The sequence below is a fragment of the Protopterus annectens genome, chromosome 13.part0, assembly GCF_019279795.1.
Source record: "Protopterus annectens isolate FY-2018-M chromosome 13.part0, PAN1.0, whole genome shotgun sequence".
In the NCBI taxonomy this organism is placed as follows: domain Eukaryota; kingdom Metazoa; phylum Chordata; order Ceratodontiformes; family Protopteridae; genus Protopterus; species Protopterus annectens.
The window spans coordinates 563,250,469-563,269,816 of NC_056747.1; the positions used below are offsets into that span (position 1 = coordinate 563,250,469).

At 43.5% G+C, this 19,348-nt stretch overlaps 1 protein-coding gene across 1 annotated transcript in view; it reads right to left on the minus strand.

Annotated features, from left to right (window-relative positions):
• The window catches only part of LOC122787469 (S-adenosyl-L-methionine-dependent tRNA 4-demethylwyosine synthase TYW1-like), a 2,539,581-nt gene that overhangs the window by 1,477,119 nt on the left and 1,043,114 nt on the right, over positions 1-19,348 (minus strand). The gene's annotated exons all lie outside the window — the stretch shown is intronic.

The window sequence follows — 19,348 nt, forward strand, 5'->3', positions numbered from 1 at the left end:
CCAAGTTGCAGCTTCCAAAATGTCTTTGGTAGGAACTCCCCTGAGGAAGGCCGCAGAAGTGGCAGCAGCTCTGGTGGAATGAGTCCGTATACTCCCTGGGATTTGCTTTCCATGGTGTGAATAACAAAATCTGATTCCATGAGCAATCCATTTAGAAATGGTCTGTTTTGAAATGGCTTTACCTTGGGAACTTGAAGCATAAGAAACAAACAATTGTTCTGATTTCCTGATGTCCTTGGTTCTGTCCAGGTAAAAATGTAGTTGTCTGTGTACATCCAAGGAATGTAAGATCCTTTCCCCTTTATTTTGAGGAGTGGGAAAAAAAGTTGGCAAGTGGATAGTTTGATTTAAAGCCACTTTGGAAACCACCTTAGGCATGAAGGTAAGATTAGTCCTCAAAGACACCCTGTCTTGATGAAAATTAATATAAGGTTCCACAGCCATAAGAGCTTGTAACTCTGAAACTCTCCTGGCAGAGGTAAGGGCTAACAGGATGGCTGTTTTCCAAGATAAAAACTTGATGTCAGAAGAGGCAGCAGGCTCAAAAGGAGGCAAGGTGAGCTTTTCCAAAACATAGCTGAGATCCCAAGCAGGAATGGGAGGAGATCTAGGAGGTCTTAAGTTCTTAGCTCCTCTGAGAAACTGTCTCATGAGCTGGTGGGAAAAGATTGGAGGGTCTATATTATAATGAGTGGAAATAGCAGAGGCATGTATCTTAATGGAAGAGAAAGAGAGACCCTTATGTAAGAGATCTGTCAAGTAAAGTAAAATTAAAGGAATGTTCGGAAGAAGAGGATCAGAATCCTGAGCCTGCATCCAGGAACAAAATCTTTTCCATTTTCCTGCATAAGATTTTCTAGTGCTAGGACGTCTGGCTTCTAAAATGACATCCATAACCTGCTTGGGTAGGAGAGAAGAAATTCAAGGCCCTGGATTAACCAGGCCACCAGGCTGAGAGTGCTGACATGGGAGTGTAGAACCTGACCCTGATGTTGGGAGAGAAGGTTCGGAGTTTGTGGTAAGACCCAAGGGGGCTCCAAACATAGGTTTTTCAGAGTGGGGTACCAAAACTGTTGAGGCCAATTTGGGGCCAACAAGATTATCATCTTGGGCTTGTCCTGTTTGATCTTTAATAACACCCGTGGAAGAAGAGGAAGAGGTGGAAAGGCATATCCCGAGAGGTTTCTCCAACTGAAAGATAGTGCATCCACTTTCCAAGCTAGTTTGTGGAAAGTCCTGGTGCAAAATTTCTGTAGTTGATGGTTGATGATTGAGATGGGATGCAAAGAGGTCTATTGAGGACGTCCCCAGACTGTTGTTATCATCCGGAATATTTCGGTGTCCAGCATCCATTCGTGTGGATCCGAAAGTTTTCTGCTCAGACTGTCTGCCAGGAAGTTTTGCTTCCCTGGTAGAAACTGAGCTTGAAGGTCCAGATTGCAAGCTAGAGCTGTGTTCCATAGATCCATGGCTAGCCTGCAAAGGGGGTAGGACTGAGATCCCCCTTGCTTGTTTATGTACCACATAACTGTGGTGTTGTCTGTCCGTATTAGTAGTTGTCCTGGTTGTAGAAGATTCCTGAAGGCCATTAGAGCTTTCTGAATGGCTAACATTTCCTTTAAATTGATATGCAGGTGCTTCTGATCCTTTATCCAAAGGCCCTGCAGACAAATGCCCTGAAAATGGGCTCCCCAAGCATAATCCGAGGCGTCCGTGGTTAGAATCTGAGTGGCAGGAGGTAGACAGAAGGGTTTTCCTTTGTTTAGAGTACATGCCCTGGACCACCAAAGGAATTCCTTTTGAAGACAAGGCAGGACGGAGATCAGTATGTCTAAACTGTGGCAATGCTGAGACCATACACTTTTTAGGTACCACTGTATTTTCCTCATGTGTAGTCTTGCATATGGTACGAGAAGGATGCAGGAGGCCATGTAACCCAAAGCCTGCAGGAATCTCCTTGCAGATAGCCGAGTTAAAGTAGCCAAGGTTTTGAAAGTTGAAGCCAGCTGTAATTGTTTTTCGGATGTCAGAAATGCCATCTGGGTTGTGGTGTTTAGAAGAGCACCCAGAAAAGTTATCTGTTGTGCGGGTGTCAAATTCGACTTTTTTATGTTTACAGAGAATCCCAGGAACTTGAGAAGGTTCTGTACAAATTCTAGATGCTGGAGTAAGACATCCTTGCTGTCTGCCTGAATTAGACAATCGTCCAGATAAGGGTAAATTTGAATTCCCTTGAGTCTGCAGTAAGCTACTACTGGAGCCAGGCATTTGGTGAAGACCCTGGGCGCAGTAGACAATCCAAAGGGCAGCGCAGAGAATTGAAAGTGCCTTGATCCGGCCTTGAACCGGAGGTATTTTCTGCGTTCCTGCCTGATGGGAATGTGTAAATATGCCTCCTTTAAATCCAAAGTTACCATCCATGCATTTTTGGACAGCATTGGAAGTAGCTGCTGTAGAGTAAGCATCTTGAATTTTGGAATCTCTAGAAAGGTGTTCAAGACTGACAGATCCAGAATGGGTCTCCATGAGTTTTGCTTCCTGGGAACTAGAAAGAGCCTTGAGTAAAAACCTTGTCCCATCTCTGAAAGTGGAACTAGTTCTATGACTTTCATGGCCAAAAGAGCTTCCACCTGGTTTAAGGCCTCTGTCCATTGATGTTTTGGAAGGTCTGGCCATCCGCTTGGCCTTGGCAAGGTATGAAAATGGAATTTGTAACCTCTTGAAACCACATCCAGAACCCACTTGTCTTGGGTTATAGGAGTCCAATTTTGATAAAAAAGAGAGTTTTCCTCCAAGAGGGGCTTCCAGGCAAAAAGTTCCTGCAGCCCAACAGAGGGAGTCATTGAGTCGGTTTCCTATGAGTTTGTGACCTGTCCTCTCCTCCCCTAGTGGTGGAAGCAGTCCACTGTCTTGGTCTATAAGAAGCTTGTGTTTGAGGCCTTCCTCGGGAGCGTCTATATCTACCCCTCTGAGGCCTGTCTGAATTGGGAAAGGACCAATTTTTAGAAGGCTAATTCCTGCTGAATCTGGGTGGCTGTACTTGTAAGAAATCTTTAATTGTTTGCATGGATTTCGCCTTGTCCTCCATCTTTTTAATCACCTCTTCAGCTTTAGATCCAAACAAAACATTATGCTGAACAGGAGCATCCAATAATTTAGCTTTTACTTGTTCTGGCAAATTTTGTTCCTTTAGCCATGCATGCCTTCTAATAACTGTGCCGGAGGCAGCAGCCCTACAAGAAGCCTCCAAGGCATCAAATCCACAGTGTAAACCATGCTTCTCAACTTGTTCAGTGGCATGCAATAAGTCATGTAATTCCTTATCATCTGCACAGGCAGAAATGGAAGTAAGCTTTTGTTTTAAAACAGACAAGAGAAATTGCTGGTATTTCAGCATATGAAACTGACAGTTTAAAGCCCTAATGGATAAAGTAGCAGAAGTGTACACTTTTTTGCCCCATCTTTCTAAAGATCTAGAATCCTTTTCAGTGGGAATGGGGTTTTTGGCAGAAGCAGCCTTAACTCCATTAGGACCCTGAGAAATGGTTTCAGGGTCAGCAGTAGGGTTCTTGTATAAAACTGGTGGGAATCAGGAACCCTGTAATATCCATCAGGCTTAACAGGAGCAGGAGGAAGAGAGTCAGCGGTTAAGTTAGCCTCCAAAAAAGCATCATCCACAATATCCAAAACAGGAGGAATAACCAGGGGTCTATGTTGGGGGAGAAGAAGAAAATCCCTAAGTCTTTTCTTAGATTCCGAATACTCCTGTCCTTCCCAGTGGAAATGTTCCCTCATTTCATGCAAAGTTTCCCCAAGAGAGAAATCCTCAGGGGGAGAAGCTGAAGGAATGGATTCCTCAGCATCAGAATCCTCATAAGGAGTGAAAGAATATTCCTGGTCAGAAGAAGAAACTGAAGAAACAGAAGCCTGATCAGAGGAATCATAATAAACTTCCTGCCTTGGCCTTTTATCTGGAGGGGGATGTGAACCCCTAATCATAGTAAGTAAATCCTCCGCCATCTTGAGTAACTGTTTCTGTGACTTGGGAGCTGGTTCAGAAGAGGCCTGTGCTGCAGTCTTTGATTTAGAAGGAGTCTTTGCCTTTGTCTTTGACTTTGCCTTTATTAGAAGCTGAGTAGGCTTGAAAACCCCTTCGGAAGCTGGTACCTGCACAGCGGCTCCGGACCCATACGAAGGAGCATTGTCCGAATGTCCTGCAATAGAAATATTCAAAGGCCTAGTTGGCTCCTCGTGAGAGTCTGTTTCGGTCATCGGTTCTGAAATGGCCGACGACAGGGGCTGCAAAAGCGCCTCACTGACGACGGCCGAACCTAAAGCTGGCTCCGCTTGTGCGATATAGTCAGATTTGGACCTCTGAGGCCTGTCTTTATCCTTGCGACGTTTGTGAACTCCGGTAGCCAGAACCGTATCCGATGACATTTTGTAGTTAAAACGCCTACTGAAGTAATGAAAAGCAAAATCGTACCTTCGTTTAATTGTACGTTGATTGAATCTAGCACAAAACAGACAACTAGCTACTTCGTGGTCAGGGCCTAAGCAAGGAATACAGTAAGAATGAAAATCCTTATGAGGTATTTGCTTCCCACATGAAATACAATTATTAACTTTTTCTGACATCGGACTGGAGCAAGAAAAAGTTTCCCCAACGGGGTACTTAGCTTTGAGTGGAGAAGAAAGTCTTCGGACTGTAGTTTTTCAGAAAAAATCGTCAGGAGTCAGCCGACCGGCACTTGCGAACTGCTATCACCGCACGGCAAGAAAGACTGGAGAAGATGGCATCGGCTGTCTGCTTTGTACTCCTGGCGCTCTGACGTCAGGGAGCATGGTTGAACAGCCGACGCTGGACCCAGACTTTGGGATTCTGGCCGACCGAGGACTGCCTGCCGGCAGGGGAGAACCCTACAGTCATGACTGCAACAGTGAAACACGATGAACATTCATAGATTCATGTTCCTTACAGATAAGCTGGATACCAGGCCAAACCGGATCTTTATTGTACTGCTATAGGAGTTCAAAAAACGGATAATGTCAAATGTCGTTATGATTGCTAATGAGAATTTCTATTGAAACAACAACCATTCCCAAATTGTAAACACTGGCGTGGCAAAACACGGATGAGAGTTAACATTTGCCATCTCATACATTCAGTTATTTACATCTTTGTCGCGCGTTGCTGAAACGTGTGTACAAATTTCAGCAGATAAGAATTCAAAATTCACAATTAAGAACAACCATAACCGGTCTCTAATTTTATTTGGACATTTCTGCCAGTGTCATGGTTTTCACTTCCATTCCTGTGATTTTAAACTGAAAGCCGTACACAATTACAGTTACTATCGGCTCGCTATCATAAAGGAGTCAAATATATTAATTCCGTGCAGCATACACCTTTCGATATTCTCTACACGGAAAAGAAGTTTTTGTAATTCTATTTACTGATGTGCATAAGTAAATGCCTTTGAATAACAGCTGTCGTAGCTTCATAGCTTATGCAAATTAGCTGAGTGTAAGCAAATCAGAATCTTGGTTTTGCTATTATAAGGGTTTCAATGTCCAATAGTATTTAGGATCTTTAATACTTCTGATAGGGTTTTCTGCTCTAACTATGACCAATTACAGATTGTTCAGCTTGACGTGGAAGATTCTGAGATGAGTTGCCGTCTACCATCGCATTGATTCTGTTACTTACAATGTGTCTTTTTCTTTTCATTCATGAACATAAGAAATAACGAATAAGAGAAACTGGGACGCAAAAAAAATGCACAACAGTATTCTGACGCCCCATCTCATTATACCTCAGCTTACCACAATTTTTGTGGGATTGCATATTTGCGATTTCTTCATTTGATTTTATTACAAGCTGTCTTCTACACAGAGCTGTGTTGATGCATGTATTGCTGTTTAACCCAAGCCTGATTAACAACGATAGTGAGGACTGCCCAATTCGCTTTGAGTATTTGTATGCAGCCGCTTGATCTCAGTGAGATGGATGGATATATTACAGATGCCAACATTTACTGTCATTGGAAGTAGAAATCTTAGGTATTCTAATCCAAGTTCACCTTATATAATGTGCGGATCCTACGGTTGATATATAAACTAATATTGTCAGCCTATAATAGGTTTCCTTTTCGGAAAGGATGATCTCTCATTCTTCATCTTCATTTCAGCATCTGTATTCATCTCTAAAGAAAATAACATCTTTCATGTCTTGCTGATATTGATTTGTGAGATAAATCCTCATCATAGTAAACCCTGAAGTGAGGAGCATTATATAAGTGTCCTTCATCTATTTAAACATACATCATAAGTCCCTTGTATTCAAATGATTACTCTGTTAACTTATGGTTGGTCTTCTCATCTTCAGAACAGGTTTCAAGGGTATAACACTGTTTAAGCCTGGTGGTTGATCGGCTCGTAGATTAATAATACATTTTGTTTCCCTTAGTTCTATTAAGTTTTCTATATCATCTTTCCTTGGGCCAATATGTACAGTTTCAATAACTTTAAACATAAATGAGCGACTCCTATGCAGATCGACATGAAAGCCAATGAATTATGGATATCTTTATTGGCAATATCCCTTTGGTGCCTTTGTATACGCCTTTTAAACATCTGGTTAGTTTTGCCCACATAAAAAGATGGACAAAACTTGCATGTGCCTAGGTAGATCACATTGGTAGTTGTATAAGTTGCTTTTACATTAAAAATATAACTTCTCTTAGTTCTTGGATGTTCAAAAGGATTCTTATTATCTATTAGGGGGCAGACAGTACAATGGCCACACCTAAAAGTATCTTTATGCCCTACTATCAGATTTTTGCTGTTCCCATGGGTGGTACACAGCAATCTTTTAAGTTCTTTTTATTCTTAAAACCAAAGAGTGGTCCATCTCCCACTATATCTTTCAACTGTGGTTCTTGTGTCAGGATCGGCCAAAACTGTTTTATCACCTTTTGAATCTGATAATTATCAGTACTATAGGTTAACAAAATCCTAGTTCTTCCATTCTCATGTGTAGATCTGTTACGTCCTCTGTTAGCAATAGGCTTCAGATCTTGTTCACTATAACCTCTTTCCTTCAGATTCTTTTGTAAGGATTTGACCTCTGTCACATGTAACTTCTTGGTTGCAATGTTTGTAAATCCTATTGACCTCATTATGCATAATATTCTTTGTAATGTGCCTCGGATGCATATTACTCTAATAAGTAATGGTTCCTCCATGTGTTTTTCCTGTGTAGTTCTGTATCCAAAGTACCTGTCTCATTAAGAATGACATTTACATCAAGGAAGCTCCCTGGAGTGACTGGCTGTAAATGTTAAAAATGATGTGGTGGAATCAAGGTAGTTCCTAAATTGTATGAATTGTTCTACTTCTTCTTTACATAAGATAAACAAATCATCCATGAAACGTCCGTAATACAGAATGCATTCATGCCATGGATTACTAGAATGAAGAACATGTTGCAATTCCCACTCTACTAGAACTAAATTGGAGCAACTATTAGCACAGGGGGGTGCGCCCATGGCAACCCCCCCATCTCTGCAGATAAGTTTTATTACCATATATAAAACAGTTATTTTCCAATATTAATTCAAGTAAAGCAAAAAGGGTATGGGTCTCTGCTGTGGTTTTTCTTACTGACAATATTCTTCTTATTGAGTCTATCCCAATGTCATTTGGGATGGTAGTGAAAATGTTGTTTACGTCGAGGGTAGTTAACAAAAGATCATGATGATCAATAGTTCTCCTCATAGTTATACTTATTTTGTGTAGAAAATCATCTGTGTCCCTCAAGACTGTATCATAAGAGGTTAAAAGCTCTCTTAGTTCCTTTTCAACATACAGAGCCATATTTTCCACAATCCATCCCTGGCCTGACACTATTGGGCGTAGTGGTGGATTTGAAATATCTTTGTGTATCTTAGGGAGTCCATTTATAGTTGGAATAGTGGGCTTGGGTATATCCAAGAAGTTGAACAATTCTAAGTCAATTTGTCTTTCTAGTACCATGTCATTCAAATAGGAGCTCACTCTATTAATGGCTTGATTTATGGTGACAGGTGTTACTTCTACATATACCTTAGAGTCTTTCAGCACATTTTCCATTTTGTTAGTATACCATAAACAATGTTGATATTCTGTTGTAAGTTGTAAATGGCCTGTTTTTCATCAAAAGTGATGTTCCTATAATGTTTTATACGAGTGTCCATCCTTAACTTTTCAACTTCATTACTACAAAGTCTTGTAAACAATTCCACTGCTGGATGACTTACAGGTACAAAGGTACTGGGCTTCTTTAAAACTTTCCTCGATTCCGATTCATCTCCATATATACTTTTTAATGTCACATTGCGTCCGAAGCATTTCAAATCAATTACAAACTCATTCAGGTCTGATCTAAATGCAGGGATAAAGGTCAGGCCTTTTTGTAATACTGACTGTTCCGCAGATGTTAAGGTGTGCTTAGAGATATTTACTACCAAAGAGTTATCTATGTAAGAGGTTTTTTCCTCTTCCGATCTTGGCTCTGTGATCTGTAATTCTTGTGATACGTTTGTTTCAGAAAAAACGGTAGATTAGTAGATAAGGGAAGGTGTGTTCCATTTTTCTTCGGTATGGCCCCTAATATAGGGGTTTCCAAAGCATTCCCTATATTAATGTCTGATGGACCACTAGGTTAATCTTGGAATGTAGAATTGGTGACATAACTATGGAATTCTCATTGGACTGCATGACAATAATTCTTTTGTTATAAGGTTGATGAACTTGTGTTCCTGCTGTAAAATCTTCCCTAAACCATTCGAAGATGCGGCCCTGTCTGAAATCCAGGACATCTCTATTTAATTTCTTTATTTTTTGTTCTTTTAATTTAGATTCATAAATATTTAAATTAAACTGCAAAGTTTCCAATTTATTAATTTGATAGGGAGTTAAATTCACTTTTTCTAGTCCCGCTTGTCTCTCTTATCTGTTGTGCAATTTTATCTTCTTCTGGTTTGAAATATTCTAACAAAAGCTTGATATAACGTAAGGTTGTTTTCAAGATCAATGGCTTGCCAGCTTGCTAACAATGCAGGATGCTGATTACCATAGCTGGGCATGCACTTGACGCGCATGCCCCTGGGTATCACTTGATGATGTAGGCATGCTTCTAGATGGTATCGCTGCCAAGTTAGTCTTTTTAACTTGAATGCTACAGTCTCAACATCATTAAGAATTGTATCAAAATTGGAACTGTCTACTCCTTCAGATATATTATTGGCCACATTTGCATCATTTGAATCAAACTGTAGACTCAGTGATGGATTCAAGCTGGTCTCTAAATTGTCAACGCTCTTACCATGAATGTAGTCTACATTGGCAAGGTTGCCTTTGTTCCTGGTTGTAGTCGCTTCATTAGCCATCTGCAGTGGCGAAGTAGCAAAAAACAGAATATGATAAATCTTCCCACTGCTGAAGTGAACTGCTGAATGAAGAGAGCAAGAACAGTAAACTACAACAGAAGGATCACCAAGGCTAATGCTGTATACCAAATAGCTGTGGAAGTAAAACTGGAAGTCCTGTCCACAAAAAATGTATCCAATATCCGTTTTAAAACAAATTTAATATATTCTAGTTTAAAAAGCAAAGAAAATAAAAGCCTCTTGATGTTCACAAACAATAAGCGCTTTCAAAGTAATCTTCATCAGATCATTATGGGAAATGAGACATCCATTTATTTTATAAAAAAATGTTGTAATTGTTCAGCCAATACTGGCCTGTGCATTTCAGTGTTGTCCAATAGATTATCATGATTTCCCATCCTGTTTTAAATTGCTTTATCTCAATTCTAGAGGTCAGAGAAGAAGTCAAGGGCAGACGAGCAGAAATTGCTGACCGGTTAGTTTTAACTGAAGAATATGCCAACCCAGCATGGAACAGATCACACAAAGAAGAAGAGGAACTTCCACTCATAGGGGAGCCTGAAGGTAAGACACACAAACAAAAGATCTCTTCTAATTGGACAAGTATGATTTCCTGGCAGTGGGCTTCCTGGCCACCTGGAGGATCTCAAAGCACATCCTCAGAAAAAAGGTGCCTAAAAGGGATCAAACTCCTAATCACCTAGAGTCAGCTGAAGAGTGAATAAGTGAGCATGGATAAGAGACCACCTTATCTTGTGTGAAGGTCCACTCAAGTAAGGTAACTTATGGTGATTGCCCCTGGCCAAGTAAGAAAGGAGGAGGAACCAATGCTCTCATGGCCAAAAGGGATTCACTAGCAAGATTCTGGGAGAGTCCTGCCTGAACTCATGCAAGACTTGTGGTAGCTGAGAAAGGGGAGGGAAAGTGTACAGAAATATCGCCTTCCAAAGAAAAGAAAGGACATCCACTTTCCAAGCCAAAGGACTTGGGACTCAGAATAAAGTAATTTTTCTGTTCAGAGGGGAAGCAAAAAGATCTACCCAAGGAATAGCCCACTGATGGACAATGCCCAGGAACACATCTCTGCGAAGCATCCATTTGTGATCTTTTATGCTGGACCTGATCAAACAGTCTGCCACTAGACTGTGAAGTACGGCACCTGTAAGTGCTAAAGGCTTTGGTATATTGGCTGGATGTTGGGCTATCCTTGGTAGGAGATCCCTCCTGTTATGAATACTGAAACAGTGATATGGAAGGATATTTTTAGTTATTGATGCTGCACATTCCTCACTACAGGCAGTGTCTTTCTTTGGATGGTTGCAGAAAATGTATGTACTCTGCTCAGCATCAAAAAGCCAATGGCAGATCTTGAAATGACATATAAATATCACTGTGAAGTCACTGACTCTGACTCACTAGGAATGCGAGATAGACTCCAAGGGAGTACGGTTTCAGCTGAAGGGAGTTGTAGAAGCATCACAGAAGATAGGTGAAGATTTACATAAGTGACATCACAACATGTCAACAGACAGACTGCGCATGGAACTTATGATAAGAAGTTATGTACCTACCATAACGTTCCAGGTTAGTTGTCTTCTCTCGCCTTCTTTCTTGCTTGATGGGTTCGGAGCCGATCCTCGGCTCCGACTCGGCACTTGCTAAGCTCGAGAGTCACTTTTACCAGCTCGAGGCAGCCCCATATCCCATGATGCAAGGCGGTAAGTACCCAGATCTCGTTTGATGACAAAAGGGCAATAGCACCAAGCATAAACACTTCCCAAAGGAAGAAAGCAGAAGAAAAACCTGCAGGATGGAAGAAAGACCAGCTCTGTATGGTCTTTCAGCATAATTATACCTTGTAGAAAAGGTCTGTCCAGGCCTGGGGAAGGAGGGAGGGTCACAAGAAAGAAGGCGAGAAGACAACTAACATGGAGCGTTATGGTAGGTACATAACTTCTTAATGTTAAGTTGTCAATCTCGCCTTCATTCTTGCTTGATGGGACCGCGTCCCTAGCACCTCTATCCTGGGTGGCTCAATGGAACAGACTCTTGAGGACTGTAGAGCCAAAACTGGCTCTGTCCCTGGAGGCCAAGTCCAATTTGTAATGGGAAACAAAGGTATGAGGAGTGGCCCAAGTGGCCGCTGCACAAATAGTGTCTAAAGGAAGTCTAGCTTGAAAGGCTGTAGAAGTAGCTAAGCTTCTAGTTGAATGTGCTTTAGGTTTTGAGCACAGCTGTTTTCCCCTGAGCTGATAAATTTCAGAGATGACAGAAGAAAGCCATCTAGATAAGGTAACTTTAGAGACAGGAAGGCCTTTCTTGTTATCAGCATAGGAAACAAAGAGTTGATCGGATTTCCTAAATTGTTTAGTTCTGTCCAAATAATATCTGAATTGGCGATGGACATCAAGATAATGTAGTTTTTGTTCCGATCTGTTTGAATAGTTTGGAAAAAATACAGGGAGATCAATGGATTGATTCAAATTAGTCTTTGAGGCGACCTTAGGCAAAAAGGTCGGATTAGTTCTCAATGATACTCTGTCTTTGTGAAAGACCAAATAGGGGTCGAACCGATAGAGCATGAAGTTCAGACACCCTCCTGGCAGATGTAATAGCTACTAGGAATAAGGTTTTCCATGAAAGAAATTTCAGGGAGCAAGAAACAGCTGGCTCGAAGGGGCGAAGAATCAAGGATGTCAGCACTAAATTTAGATCCCATTGAGGGGGAGGACTCCTGACTGGAGGTTTCAGGAGGAAAATTCCTTTTAAGAAGGCACTACAAAGCCTGTGGGACATAATATTGTGATCTGCGAACCCGACATGAAAGTTCGAGATAGCAGCCAATTGAACTCTAACTGTGGAAGAAGAGGATCCTGCATGAAAAATCTCCGCTAAGAAATCCAAAACTGCCTGAACTGGAGCAGTGAAGGGATCAATATTTTGGCTTTAGCCCAATAAGAGAATCGTTTCCATTTGCTTGTATAAATCCTCCTGGTAGAGGATTTTAAGGAAGCTACTAGAATGTCTCTAACGGGTTAGAGATCAAAGGAAGCCTGGCTAAGGAAGGAAGTGGAGCAACCATGCTGTGAGGTTGAGAGAAGGTATAGACCGGTGCAGCTGACCGGATTGGTGAATCAGAAGATCTGGCACTGGGTCCAGATGCCACGGCTGCACCAAAAGGTGACGATGGAGGAACGGGAACCAAATTTGTCGAGGCCAATAAGGAGCAATGAGAATCATTTTGGCTCTCAAAATGGTTGCTTTCTGGATAACTTGAGGGATCAGAGGAAATGGAGGAAAAGCATAAAGAAGTCCCTGGGGCCAATCCTGGGTCAGAGCGTCTCTGGGGGGATGGCCTGGTAGAGGAAGAGAGAGAAGAAGTCTGGGCATTTGCTGTTTTGGGGAGTAGCAAAAGATCGCAACAGGCGACCTCATTCCAGAAAAATCTCTTCCACTATAGATTGCTTGAGAGACCACTCGTGAGGCATGAGAATAGCTCTGCTCAATCTGTCCGCTAAAATGTTGGTTTTCCCAGGGATGTGCGTTGCTACCAGAAACCGATGAGAGGAGATCGCCCATTGCCAAAGTCTGAGCTTCTCGACACAAGGGGTAGGACTTGGTTCCGCCCTGTTTGTTGATATACCAAACTACAGACATGTTGTCTGTGTGGACTGCAATTGTCCCTACGGGAAGAAAGTCGTTGAGGGCTTGCAGCGTTAAAAGCACTGCCCTCATCCCCAGAACATTTATGTGCAGGTGGTACTCGAGCGGTTGCCACGTCCCATGAACCATCCTGCCCTGATAATGACCCCCACCCGATCAGGGAGGCATCCGTGGTGACAGTGGCTACCGGGATGGGGGTACAAAGTCTCTGCCTTGGAGAATCTGGGGAGATGTGATCCACCAAGCAAGATGAGTTTTGCAAATCTGTGTCACCAGAATTTGGTGACGCATTGGAAGTTGTTGGTAAGACCACTGAGTGAACAACATCCACTGAAGAAGGCATGTAGAAGCGAGCCAGGGAAGAAGAGTAATGGCCGCAGCCATGAGGCCTAATACCTTTAGAACCATTCTGGCCTGTACTTTCTTGTTGGCTAGAATGATCCTGACATGACTTTGAATGTCTGAAACTCTTTGATCTGTAAGGGTAGCTGACATCCGAACAGTGTTTAAGTTTGCGCCTATGAAAGTAATAGACTGGCAGGGCGATAAGGATGACTTTTCGAAGTTGAATCGAGATGCCCAAATGAGAACAAAGATTTATTGTGTAATCCCTGGCTTGAACAAGCTGATGCCTGGTGGTGGCTGAAAGGAGCCAGTCGTCGAGATCTGGAAACACCTGGAATCCTTGACGTCTCAGGTGAGCCGTGACTACTGCCATGCATTTGGTGAACACTCTGGGGGCTGTAGTGAGACCAAAGGGCAGGGCTCTGAACTGGAAATGACTGGACCCCAGCCGAAAGCGGAGAAATCTCCTGGAGCGTCTGTGAATTTTTATGTGATAGTACGCATCCTGAAGATCTATTGAACACATCCAGTTGTCCTTCTGTAAGAAGGGCAGAATTGACTGAAGAGTGACCATTCGGAATCTTGTCTTCCTCACAGACTTGTTGAGTCTGCTGAGATCCAATATTGGTCTCCAGTCTCCCGTCTTTTTGGGGACCAAAAAGAACCTTGAGTAGATTCCGGGCTCTGAATGGTCTGTTGTAACTGGCTGAATGGCTCTTTTTTGCAATAGTTTTAAGACTTCTAACTCTGCAATTTCCCTTAGACTGGGTGGTACATCTGGAAGGGAATTTGAGGGATAGAAAGGACTTTCCTCGAAAGGAATTATGTAACCCTCGGATATGATCGACTGCACCCATCTGTCTCGAGTGAGGGAACGCCAGGCTTCTGGGTACAGCGATAGTCTTCCCCCGACTGCCTCCAAGGAGGGACAGCCGGGCAACATCTCAGGGATGCTGAAAGGGCTTGTCAGAGAGAGACTCTCTGTTTCCCTGGTTTTGTGGACCCCCTCTGCCTCTAGAGCGGCGTCTGTTGTTACCCCCTCTGCCTCTAGGGGTAAACTGACCACGTGAATCCGGCGTGACTCCTTGGGATTTGCGGAACCACATTTTGCCACCCTTCTGTCCTTTGGGGTAAGGTCTAGAAGGGGTGGAAAAACGGACTCCTACGGCAGAAAGAGTTTTGCCGTCCTGCTCACACCTGGTCAATGTTTCCTTCACTTGAGGGCCAAACACAGCTGACCCATCAAAGGGAGAGTTTGTGAAGGACGCCTTAAAGGGATCTGCAAAATTACATAGCCGCATCCAGGCTTGGCGTCTAAGAGCCACACCTGTACCTGCGGCCCTACTCTCTCCATCAGCAGCATATGATATTAGCCGCATGGAGGAGTTTGCAATGGAGTTAAGGGTTCCTAGCTGCGAAGCAATTTTTTCCTGAGCCCCTGCAGCTGTAGGATCCTGCACAACTTCACCTAGCTCCTTAAGGATATCCCTTTGGAGTCTGGTGAAGTGACATAAGTAGTTCAGCGAACGCATAACAAAGGTCGCTGAAGAAAAAATCCGCTTACCATACCTATCCATGCTCCTAGAGTCCTTATTAGGAGGATGGACAGGTACGGAAGGATCTGCAAGTTCCTTCTTGGTGGCAGCCGCCACCACCATGGCATCACCGGGGACACCTTTTGTGAGGAATTGCTTGTCCGACGGGGCAGTAATAAATTTAGGCGGCCTCCTAGGGACTGGCTCTACAGAGTCAGGAGCAGCCCACACCTTTCGGGCAATAACCTGCATAAGGGGGTCGAAAGGCGGAGACACCCAGGAGGTGGAGGGCCGAGATCCAAACGCCTCCAGGTATACTGACTCATCCTCAGAGGGATTATTGGTGGGCCAGTTTCCCCTCTGTCTAAGGAGTTCTAGGATGTCTGAGAAGGAGACATCCTCAGAGGGGGATCTTGGGGATCCTTCTGACTCATCTAAGTCAGTATCTGAAGTGATAGACTCGGGGGAGTCTACGTGTTTCCTCTTACAAGTCCTCTTCCGCGGAGGATCTCCCGACAAATCAGGAGAATCCTCGGAAGAGGGGGATATTCCCAGTGGGGAAACCTGAGGCGGAGGATCTCTGGGTCCTGTAGCAAGAGAAGTGGCAGAGATGTCAACAGGCACTATAGAGGGAGGAGCTAAGGGAACAGACTGCTGGCTGAGACCAGTGGCCAGCAAACTCTTCATCACCTCGAAGGCTCCCCTCCCAGGGAGGTCCGAGAGAACCCGCTCTGAAGAACTAGGAACTCCAGGGCCCACCGAAAGGGAAGGCTCCGAGGCAGATGTCGGAGCCGAGCTCACCAAGGCCGAGGCTCCAAGGGGAAGAGCGGGCTCAGACAAGGGTCCGATGCCACTCACCCCCTCGGAGGAGACCAGGGAAGCCCGGCCACCGAATCCCTCTAAGGAAGGTCTCGAAGAGGAGATAAGAGTAGAGGCTGAAGGAACAGAAGGGGGTATCTGTCCCTCAGCCGTAGCAGTAACCATTCCCGAAGACTCCAACTCCAAACTCTGGGGTAGAGTCGAAGGAGGAACTGCAATGGGGTGTGGACCAATAGTCGTCTGCTGAGACGGACTATGTAGCATTTGGGCCAGTGCCTGTGACTTAAGTAATCTACTGACCACTCTCTCTAAATCATGGTCAGAAAGCCTGGATGACCTTGAAGATCGGCTCCGATGGCTCCGTTCCGAGAGGAGAGGCGAAGCCGGAGCCGAAAGTATCGGCTCCAAGGAAGGGGACCTAGACTTCTTCCTCGGAGGAACCATCGGAGCCGATGAAACCACAGAAACTGTCGGAGCCGACAACTTATCGGCGCCGACAGGTAGCTTCGATGCATCGGCTCCAGCCGGAGCCGATACAGCCACAAAAGTAACGGTGTCGGAGCCGATCGGAGCCGACACCGATGCCTGAGCCACATGGTGGTCGGAACCGATCGGAGCCGACACGAAGTGGTCGAAGCAGACTCGGCACCGATAGCCATCGGTGCCGAAGGTTTATGTAAAGTACAGTCGGCTCCAGCCGGAGCCGATCTCGACTCTGAAAGAGTCTGAGCCGAGGCCACAGGCTTGGACACAGAAGCCTGGGCCTTGGAAGACTTTGAAGTCTTAGATGGAGCCGACTTAGCCGGGGAGCCCTCCGGCTTAAGAAGGCCCCTCAAAATTAATTTATTTCTTCTTTCCTGCAGGACTCTCTGGCTGAAAGAGTGACAAATAGCACAGGAGTCCTGCAGGTGAAGAGGCCCCAGGCAGTAAAGGCAAGAAGTGTGACCGTCTGTCAGAGACATCTTCTGACAGCACGAGTCACACTTCTTAAAGCCTGAGACCCTTTCCTTAGACATAGTGAATCACACACACACAACACTAGTCCAAGAAATTAAATTATATAAAACTATCAATAACAGACACACACACCCTAACAAGGGGGGGATGGGATGGGAGAAAGTCTGACTAGAAATTTTTAAGGAGTCAGGGAAAATCTTGTCAGAAAAGGACTAAAACTGTATTAAAACTAATTATCTAAAGTTTTTTCTGAAGAAAGGGGCAAAAGTAGTAATATAACAATCACTTACCAGGAGCTGGTAAAAGGAGGACCTTATCAGCGAAGCGGCAAACGAGATCTGGGTACTTACCGCCTTGCATCATGGGATATGGGGCTGCCTCGAGCTGGTAAAAGTGACTCTCGAGCTTAGCAAATGCCGAGTCGGAGCAGAGGATCGGCTCCGAACCCATCAAGCAAGAATGAAGGCGAGATTGACAACTTAACATCATATGTTTAGTTGTTTTGTAAGATGCGCTGACAGTGGTAAATCATGCAAGCAAAGTAGTGCAAAGTCTATCAGTTGATATTTCTACAGCTGTCAAAATACTGGCATCAACTATGGACTTGCTAAGGAACTACAGAGAGACAGGATTTCAACGTGCCATTGATGAGGCCTCCAAGATAGCAGACAAACTGAATGATAGCACCACATTTCAAAAACATGCTAAGGAATGTGAAACATTTCTTTGACTATGTAGGAGAGGATGAGATGGTACAAGACCCAAAGGTATATCTACATGTAGAGTTCTTCAGTGTGGTACTGGACATGATACTACAGTCATTTACTGAACAGTTTGAGCAGCTTTCAAAGTCTGATGAGGCCTTTGGCTTTTTATCAATATTATGCCTTGAGTAAATGTGTGGAAGGCTCCTTGATCCAGACAGGACAACTGGCCATGGCGACATTGATGTCTATGACCTCCAACATGAACTGGAAGGTCTTTCTCAAATGCTTGATGTGGACTGTTAAATTTCCTCTCGAAACCAGTTACAAGACATTTATATACAGTGGATATAAAATGTGTACTGACCCCTGTTAAAATGCCAGGTTTTTGAGATATAAAAAAAAAGAGATCACAATAAATCATTTCAAAACTTTTCCCACCTTTAATGTGACCTATAACCTGTACAATTCAATTGAAAAACAAATCTGTTAGGGGAAAAATATAAAAAATAAAAAAATGTACAATAAGCTGGTTGCATAAGTGTGCACACCATTAAATTAATATTTTGTTGAAGCACCTTTTGATTTAATTACAGCATTCAGTCATCTTGAGTACACACCTGCCATCAATTAAAGAGACTCTGATTAACCCCAAATAAAGTTCAGCTGTCCTAGTAGGATTTTCATGACATTTACTCAGTTGCCTGCTACAGCAAAAACCATGGTTCGCAGAGAGCTTACAAAGCATCAAAGGAATCTCACTGTTGAAAGTTATCAGTCAGGAGAAGGGTACAAATAAACTTCCACAGCATTGGTGATACCATAGAACACCGTGAAGACAGTCATCAAAAAGTGGAGAAAATATGGGACAACAGTGATGCTGCGAAGAAATGGACGTCCCTCCAAAACTGATGAAAAGACAAGATGAAAACTGATCAGGGAGGCTGCCAAGAGATTTACAACACTTAAGGAGCTGCAGAAATTTCAGGCAAGTACTGGCTGTGTACTGCATGTGACAGCAACTTCCCGTATTCTCTATATGTCTGGACAGAAGCCTTTTCTTACACAGAAAAACATCCAGGCCCAGCTAAAATTTGCAAAAACAATACATCATGTCTCCCAAAAGCATGTGGGAAAATATGTTATGGTCTTCTGAGACCAAGGTTAAACTTTTTGGCCACAATTCCAAAAGGTACGTTTGCCACAAAAACAACACTTTGCATCACCAAAAGAACACCATCCCCACGGTGAAGCATGGTAGTGGGCAGTATCACACTTTGGGGTTGCTTTTATTCAGCTGGAACTGGGGCTTTAGTCAAGGTGGAGGGAATTATTAACAGTTCAAAATACCAGTCACTTTTGGCCCAAAACCTTCAGGTGTCTGCTAGAAAGCTGAAGAGGAATTTCACCTTTCAACACGAGAATGACCCCAAGCATACATCCAAATCAATAAAAGAATGCCTTCACCAGAACAAAATTAAAGTTTTGGAATGGCCCAGCCAGAGCTCAGACCTAAATCCAATGGAAAATTTGTGGGGTGACCTGAAGTGGGCTGTGCACAACAGATGCCCTCACAATCTGACAGACTGGAGTGCTTTTGCATGGAAGAGTGGGCAAATATTGCCAAGTCAAGATGTGCCATGCTGACAGACTTCTACCCAATCACTTCTATTAGGCAAAGTTTTAAAGCTACATGTTCCTACAAACATCCTCTACTTCTAACCCAGAGTTCCATCAGCAATGCACGGTGGAGTAATGTCGGCAAATTCAGCCACTCAAAAGTAATGTAAATATATGCCAATGAGTTTCAGAGGAGCTTAAAAATGCTTCACTTTGTGCACAAATAAACAATCCCCGACTCATCCTTTGTTCCATTAGACATTTCAGGAATTCT